The sequence below is a fragment of the Salmo trutta genome, chromosome 33 (genome assembly GCF_901001165.1).
Source record: "Salmo trutta chromosome 33, fSalTru1.1, whole genome shotgun sequence".
Classification (NCBI taxonomy): Eukaryota; Metazoa; Chordata; class Actinopteri; order Salmoniformes; family Salmonidae; genus Salmo; species Salmo trutta.
The window spans coordinates 43,882,225-43,891,647 of NC_042989.1; positions in this window are offsets into that span (position 1 = coordinate 43,882,225).

Sequence of the window (9,423 nt, forward strand, 5' to 3'; positions counted from 1 at the left end):
TGTAACCCTACTGCCCCCTGTAACCCTACTGCCCCCCTGTAACCCTACTGCCCCCCCTGTAACCCTACTGCCCCCCAATAACCCTACTGTCCCCTGTAACCCTACTGCCCCATGTAACCCTACTGCCCCCCCTGTAACCCTACTGCCCCCCTGTAACCCTACTGCCCCCTGTAACCCTACTGCCCCCCTGTAACCCTACTGCCCCCTGTAACCCTACTGCCCCCCTGTAACCCTACTGCCCCTAGTAACCCTACTGCCTCCAGTAACCCTACTGCTCCATGTAACCCTACCCTACTGCCCCCAGTAACCCTACTGCCCCCCAGTAACCCTACTGCCCCCCAGTAACCCTACTGCCCCCCAGTAACCCTACTGCCCCCTGTAACCCTACTGCCCCCCGTAACTCTACTGCTCCCTGTAACCCTACTGCCCCCTGTAACCCTACTGCCCCCTGTAACCCTACTGCCCCCTGTAACCCTACTGCCCCCAGTAACCCTACTGCCCCCTGTAACCCTACTGCCCCCTGTAACCCTACTGCCCCCAGTAACCCTACTGCCCCCTGTAACCCTAGTGCCCCCCTGTAACCCTACTGCCCCCTGTAACCCTACTGCCCCCTGTAACCCTACTGCCCCCTGTAACCCTACTGCCCCCCTGTAACCCTACTGCCCCCTGTAACCTCTACTGCCCCCCCTTTAACCCTACTGCCCCCCCTTTAACCCTACTGCCCCCCCTGTAACCCTACTGCCCCCTGTAACCCTACTGCCCCCCCTGTAACCCTACTGCCCCCCTGTAACCCTACTGCCCCCCTGTAACCCTACTGCCCCCCCTGTAACCCTACTGCCCCCCAGTAACCCTACTGCCCCCTGTAACCCTACTGCCCCCTGTAACCCTACTGCCCCCAGTAACCCTACTGCCCCTGTAACCCTACTGCCCCCCAGTAACCCTACTGCCCCCCCTGTAACCCTACTGCCCCTCAGTAACCCTACTGCCCCCCAGTAACCCTACTGCCCCCTGTAACCCTACTGCCCCCCTGTAACCCTACTGCCCCCAGTAACCCTACTGCCTCCAGTAACCCTACTGCCCCCAGTAACCCTACTGCCCCCAGTAACCCTACTGCCCCCAGTAACCCTACTGCCCCTAGTAACCCTACTGCCCCCAGTAACCCTACTGCCCCCCAGTAACCCTACTGCCCCCCCTGTAACCCTACTGCCCCCCTGTAACCCTACTGCCCCCCAGTAACCCTACTGCCCCCCAGTAACCCTACTGCCCCCTGTAACCCTACTGCCCCCCAGTAACCCTACTGCCCCCCTGTAACCCTACTGCCCCTAGTAACCCTACTGCCCCCCAGTAACCCTACTGCCCCCCAGTAACCCTACTGCCCCCCTGTAACCCTACTGCCCCCCTGTAACCCTACTGCCCCCCTGTAACCTCTACTGCCCCCCTGTAACCTCTACTGCCCCCCTGTAACCCTACTGCCCCCTGTAACCCTACTGCCCCCCAGTAACCCTACTGCCCCCCAGTAACCCTACTGCCCCCCTGTAACCCTACTGTCCCCAGTAACCCTACTGCCCCCCAGTAACCCTACTGCCCCCTGTAACCCTACTGCCCCCAGTAACCCTACTGCCCCCAGTAACCCTACTGCCCCCCAGTAACCCTACTGCCCCCCAGTAACCCTACTGCCCCCTGTAACCCTACTGCCTCCAGTAACCCTACTGCCCCCAGTAACCCTACTGCCCCCAGTAACCCTACTGCCCCTAGTAACCCTACTGCCCCCAGTAACCCTACTGCCCCCCAGTAACCCTACTGCCCCCCAGTAACCCTACTGCCCCCTGTAACCCTACTGCCCCCAGTAACCCTACTGCCCCCTGTAACCCTACTGCCCCCTGTAACCCTACTGCCTCCAGTAACCCTACTGCCCCCAGTAACCCTACTGCCCCCTGTAAAGCTACTGCCCCCAGTAACCCTACTGCCCCCAGTAACCCTACTGCCCCCTGTAACCCTACTGCCCCCAGTAACCCTACTGCCCCCAGTAACCCTACTGCCCCCAGTAACCCTACTGCCCCCTGTAACCCTACTGCCCCCAGTAACCCTACTGCCCCCTGTAGCCCTACTGCCCCCTGTAGCCCTACTGCCCCCTGTAACCCTACTGCCCCCTGTAACCCTACTGCCCCCTGTAACCTTACTGCCCCCCAGTAACCCTACTGCCCCCTGTAACCCTACTGCCCCCTGTAACCCTACTGCCCCCCAGTAACCCTACTGCCCCCAGTAACCCTACTGCCCCCAGTAACCCTACTGCCCCAGTAACCCTACTGCCCCCAGTAAGCCTACTGCCCCCTGTAACCCTACTGCCCCCTGTAACCCTACTGCCCCCAGTAACCCTACTGCCCCCAGTAACCCTACTGCCCCCTGTAACCCTACTGCCCCCTGTAACCCTACTGCCCCCCAGTAACCCTACTGCCCCTAGTAACCCTACTGCCCCAGTAACCCTACTGCCCCCTGTAACCCTACTGCCCCCAGTAACCCTACTGCCCCCTGTAACCCTACTGCCCCCAGTAACCCTACTGCCCCCAGTAACCCTACTGCCCCCTGTAACCCTACTGCCCCCAGTAACCCTACTGCCCCCAGTAACCCTACTGCCCCCTGTAACCCTACTGCCCCCAGTAACCCTACTGCCCCCTGTAACCCTACTGCCCCCTGTAACCCTACTGCCCCCTGTAACCCTACTGCCCCCAGTAACACTACTGCCCCCTGTAACCCTACTGCCCCCAGTAACCCTACTGCCCCCAGTAACCCTACTGCCCCCCAGTAACCCTACTGCCCCCTGTAACCCTACTGCCCCCTGTAACCCTACTGCCCCCTGTAACCCTACTGCCCCCCAGTAACACTACTGCCCCCCTGTAACCCTACTGCCCCCAGTAACCCTACTGCCCCCCCTGTAACCCTACTGCCCCTCAGTAACCCTACTGCCCCCCAGTAACCCTACTGCCCCCTGTAACCCTACTGCCCCCCTGTAACCCTACTGCACCCAGTAACCCTACTGCCTCCAGTAACCCTACTGCCCCCAGTAACCCTACTGCCCCCAGTAACCCTACTGCCCCTAGTAACCCTACTGCCCCCAGTAACCCTACTGCCCCCCAGTAACCCTACTGCCCCCCCTGTAACCCTACTGCCCCCCTGTAACCCTACTGCCCCCCAGTAACCCTACTGCCCCCCAGTAACCCTACTGCCCCCTGTAACCCTACTGCCCCCCAGTAACCCTACTGCCCCCCTGTAACCCTACTGCCCCTAGTAACCCTACTGCCCCCTGTAACCCTACTGCCCCCCCAGTAACCCTACTGCCCCCCTGTAACCCTACTGCCCCCCTGTAACCCTACTGCCCCCCTGTAACCTCTACTGCCCCCCCTGTAACCCCTACTGCCCCCCCTGTAACCCTACTGCCCCCTGTAACCCTACTGCCCCCCAGTAACCCTACTGCCCCCCAGTAACCCTACTGCCCCCCTGTAACCCTACTGTCCCCAGTAACCCTACTGCCCCCCAGTAACCCTACTGCCCCCTGTAACCCTACTGCCCCCTGTAACCCTACTGCCCCCAGTAACCCTACTGCCCCCAGTAACCCTACTGCCCCCCAGTAACTCTACTGCCCCCCAGTAACCCTACTGCCCCCTGTAACCCTACTGCATCCAGTAACCCTACTGCCCCCAGTAACCCTACTGCCCCCAGTAACCCTACTGCCCCTAGTAACCCTACTGCCCCCAGTAACCCTACTGCCCCCTGTAACCCTACTGCCTCCAGTAACCCTACTGCCCCCAGTAACCCTACTGCCCCCTGTAACGCTACTGCCCCCAGTAACCCTACTGCCCCCAGTAACCCTACTGCCCCCTGTAACCCTACTGCCCCCAGTAACCCTACTGCCCCCAGTAACCCTACTGCCCCCAGTAACTCTACTGCCCCCTGTAACCCTACTGCCCCCTGTAACCCTACTGCCCCCAGTAACCCTACTGCCCCCTGTAGCCCTACTGCCCCCTGTAGCCCTACTGCCCCCTGTAACCCTACTGCCCCCTGTAACCCTACTGCCCCCTGTAACCCTACTGCCCCCTGTAACCCTACTGCCCCCCAGTAACCCTACTGCCCCCTGTAACCCTACTGCCCCCTGTAACCCTACTGCCCCCCAGTAACCCTACTGCCCCCAGTAACCCTACTGCCCCCAGTAACCCTACTGCCCCCAGTAACCCTACTGCCCCAGTAACCCTACTGCCCCCAGTAACCCTACTGCCCCCTGTAACCCTACTGCCCCCAGTAACCCTACTGCCCCCAGTAACCCTACTGCCCCCTGTAACCCTACTGCCCCCTGTAACCCTACTGCCCCCCAGTAACCCTACTGCCCCTAGTAACCCTACTGCCCCAGTAACCCTACTGCCCCCTGTAACCCTACTGCCCCCAGTAACCCTACTGCCCCCTGTAACCCTACTGCCCCCAGTAACCCTACTGCCCCCAGTAACCCTACTGCCCCCTGTAACCCTACTGCCCCCAGTAACCCTACTGCCCCCAGTAACCCTACTGCCCCCAGTAACCCTACTGCCCCCTGTAACCCTACTGCCCCCAGTAACCCTACTGCCCCCAGTAACCCTACTGCCCCCTGTAACCCTACTGCCCCCTGTAACCCTACTGCCCCCAGTAACCCTACTGCCCCCCAGTAACCCTACTGCCCCCTGTAACCCTACTGCCCCCAGTAACCCTACTGCCCCCTGTAACCCTACTGCCCCCTGTAACCCTACTGCCCCCTGTAACCCTACTGCCCCCAGTAACACTACTGCCCCCTGTAACCCTACTGCCCCCAGTAACCCTACTGCCCCCTGTAACCCTACTGCCCCCTGTAACCCTACTGCCCCCAGTAACCCTACTGCCCCCTGTAACCCTACTGCCCCCAGTAACCCTACTGCCCCCTGTAACCCTACTGCCCCCTGTAACCCTACTGCCCCCTGTAACCCTACTGCCCCCTGTAACCCTACTGCCCCCAGTAACACTACTGCCCCCTGTAACCCTACTGCCCCCAGTAACCCTACTGCCCCCAGTAACCCTACTGCCCCCTGTAACCCTACTGCCCCCTGTAACCCTACTGCCCCCAGTAACCCTACTGCCCCCTGTAACCCTACTGCCCCCAGTAACCCTACTGCCCCCTGTGGTTGGGATATGTAGACCACAGCAAAGAGAAGATATAGAAATGCATGTTTTAATGTCTACATTTGTTTTAACCACATTTATTCTACCAGACAACTTAATGCATTTACATTATATTATTTGAGCTAAACATATGAATAAAAAAAATGAAGAATAATTTGTATTGAAAGTTCATTACTCTCCCCAATACAACAAAACACTACTTAAATGCTGTCATTTTGTCCTTGAAATATTTCATTGAAGTGTTGTGTAATTCCATTCATTCCTATGGAGGTCTGCTCCATCTGGGGACTGCTGACTTCAACGCCTCTCAATGGCCAATACAGAGCATCTTCAGTCCAGGGTCTATATATTATATATATATATACTGCTGACATCAACGCCTCTCAATGGCCAATACAGAGCATCTTCAGTCCAGGGTTTATATATTATATATATATATACTGCTGACTTCAACGCCTCTCAATGGCCAATACAGAGCATCTTCAGTCCAGGGTCTATATATTATATATATATATATACTGCTGACTTCAACGCCTCTCAATGGCCAATACAGAGCATCTTCAGTCCAGGGTCTATATATTATATATATATATACTGCTGACTTCAACGCCTCTCAATGGCCAATACAGAGCATCTTCAGTCCAGGGTCTATATATTATATATATAAACCCACCATACCACCACTATACCTCCTCTAGATATAAACCCACCACCACTATACCTCCTCTAGATATAAACCCACCATACCACCACTATACCTCCTCTAGATATAAACCCACCACCACTATACCTCCTCTAGATATAAACCCACCACCACTATCCCTCCTCTACATATAAACCCACCACCACTATACCTCCTCTAGATATAAACCATACCACCACTATACCTCCTCTAGATATAAACCCACCACCACTATACCTCCTCTAGATATAAACCCACCATACCACCACTATACCTCCTCTAGATATAAACCCACCATACCACCACTATACCTCCTCTAGATATAAACCATACCACCACTATACCTCCTCTAGATATAAACCCACCATACCACCACTATACCTCCTCTAGATATAAACCATACCACCACTACACCTCCTCTAGATATAAACCCACCATACCACCACTATACCTCCTCTAGATATAAACCCACCACCACTATACCTCCTCTAGATATAAACCCACCATACCACCACTATAACTCCTCTAGATATAAACCATACCACCACTATACCTCCTCTAGATATAAACCCACCATACCACCACTATACCTCCTCTAGATATAAACCCACCATACCACCACTATACCTCCTCTAGATATAAACCATACCACCACTATACCTCCTCTAGATATAAACCCACCATACCACCACTATACCTCCTCTAGATATAAACCATACCACCACTATACCTCCTCTAGATATAAACCATACCACCACTACACCTCCTCTAGATATAAACCCACCATACCACCACTATACCTCCTCTAGATATAAACCATACCACCACTATACCTCCTCTAGATATAAACCCACCATACCACCACTATACCTCCTCTAGATATAAACCATACCACCACTATACCTCCTCTAGATATAAACCATACCACCACTATACCTCCTCTAGATATAAACCATACCACCACTATACCTCCTCTAGATATAAACCATACCACCACTATACCTCCTCTAGATATAAACCCACCATACCACCACTATACCTCCTCTAGATATAAACCATACCACCACTATACCTCCTCTAGATATAAACCCACCACCACTATACCTCCTCTAGATATAAACCCACCATACCACCACTATACCTCCTCTAGATATAAACCATACCACCACTATACCTCCTCTAGATATAAACCATACCACCACTATACCTCCTCTAGATATAAACCCACCATACCACCACTATACCTCCTCTAGATACATTTACATTTAAGTCATTTAGCAGACGCTCTTATCCAGAGCGACTTACAAATTGGTGCATTCACCTTATGATATCCAGTGGAACAACCACTTTACAATAGTGCATCTAAATCTGTTTTGGGGGGGGGGTTAGAAGGATTACTTTATCCTATCCCAGGTATTCCTTAAAGAGGTGGGGTTTCAGGTGTCTCCGGAAGGTGGTGATTGACTCCGCTGTCCTGGCGTTGTGAGGGAGCTTGTTCCACTATTGGGGTGCCAGAGCAGCGAACAGTTTTGACTGGGCTGAGCGGGAACTGTGCTTCCTCAGAGGTAGGGATGCGAGCAGGCCAGAGGTGGATGAATGCAGTGCCCTTGTTTGGGTGTAGGGCCTGATCAGAGCCTGAAGGTACGGAGGTGCCGTTCCCCTCACAGCTCCGTAGGCAAGCACCATGGACTTGTAGCGGATGCGAGCTTCAACTGGAAGCCAGTGGAGAGAGCGGAGGAGCGGGGTGACGTGAGAGAACTTGGGAAGGTTGAACACCAGACGGGCTGCGGCGTTCTGGATGAGTTGTAGGGGTTTAATGGCACAGGCAGGGAGCCCAGCCAACAGCGAGTTGCAGTAATCCAGACGGGAGATGACAAGTGCCTGGACTAGGACCTGCGCCGCTTCCTGTGTGAGGCAGGGTCGTACTCTGCGAATGTTGTAGAGCATGAACCTACAGGATCGGGTCACCGCCTTGATGTTAGTGGAGAACGACAGGGTGTTGTCCAGGTCACGCCAAGGTTCTTAGCACTCTGGGAGGAGGACACAAGGGAGTTGTCAACCGTGATGGTGAGATCATGGAACGGGCAGTCCTTCCCCGGGAGGAAGAGCAGCTCCGTCTTGCCGAGGTTCAGCTTGAGGTGGTGAGCCGTCATCCACACTGATATGTCTGCCAGACATGCAGAGATGCGATTCGCCACCTGGTTATCAGAAGGGGGAAAGGAGAAGATTAATTGTGTGTCGTCTGCGTAGCAATGATAGGAGAGACCACGTGAGGATATGACCGAGCCAAGTGACTTGGTGTATAGTGAGAATAGGAGAGGGCCTAGAACAGAGCCCTGGGGGACACCAGTGGTGAGAGCACGTGGTGCGGAGACAGATTCTCGCCACGCCACCTGGTAGGAGCGACCTGTCAGGTAGGACGCAATCCAAGCGTGGGCCGCGCCGGAGATGCCCAGCTCGGAGAGGGTGGAGAGGAGGATCTGATGGTTCACAGTATCAAAGGCAGCAGATAGGTCTAGAAGGATGAGAGCAGAGGAGAGAGAGTTAGCTTTGGCAGTGCAGAGAGCCTCCGTGACACAGAGAAGAGCAGTCTCAGTTGAATGCCCAGTCTTGAAACCTGACTGATTGGGATCAAGAAGGTCATTCTGAGAGAGATAGCAGGAGAGCTGGCCAAGGACGGCACGTTCAAGAGTTTTGGAGAGAAAAGAAAGAAGGGATACTGGTCTGTAGTTGTTGATATCGGAGGGATCGAGTGTAGGTTTTTTCAGAAGGGGTGCAACTCTCGCTCTCTTGAAGACGGAAGGGACGTAGCCAGCGGTCAAGGGTGAGTTGATGAGCGAGGTGAGGTAGGGGAGAAGGTCTCCGGAAATGGTCTGGAGAAGAGAGGAGGGGATAGGGTCGAGTGCGCAGGTTGTTGGGCGGCCGGCCGTCACGAGACGCGAGATTTCATCTGGAGAGAGAGGGGAGAAAGAGGTCAAAGCACAGGGTAGGGCAGTGTGAGCAGGACCAGTGGTGTCGTTTGGCTTAGCAAACGAGGATCGGATGTCATCAGCCTTCTTTTCAAAATGGTTGATGAAGTCATCCGCAGAGAGAGAGGAGGGGGGGGGGAGGAGGATTCAGGAGGGAGGAGAAGGTAGCAAAGAGCTTCCTAGGGTTAGAGGCAGATGCTTGGAATTTAGAGTGGTAGAAAGTGGCTTTAGCAGCAGAGACAGAAGAGGAAAATGTAGAGAGGAGGGCGTGAAAGGATGCCAGGTCCGCAGGGAGGCGAGTTTTCCTCCATTTCCGCTCGGCTGCCCGGAGCCCTGTTCTGTGAGCTCGCAGTGAGTCGTCGAGCCACGGCGCAGGAGTGGAGGACCGAGCCGGCCTGGAGGATAGGGGACAGAGAAAATCAAAGGATGCAGAAAGGGAGGAGAGGAGGGTTGAGGAGGCAGAATCAGGAGATAGGTTGGAGAAGGTTTGAGCAGAGGGAAGAGATGATAGGATGGAAGAGGAGAGAGTAGCGGGAGAGAGAGAGCGAAGGTTGGGACGGCGCAATACCATCCGAGTAGGGGCAGAGTGAGAAG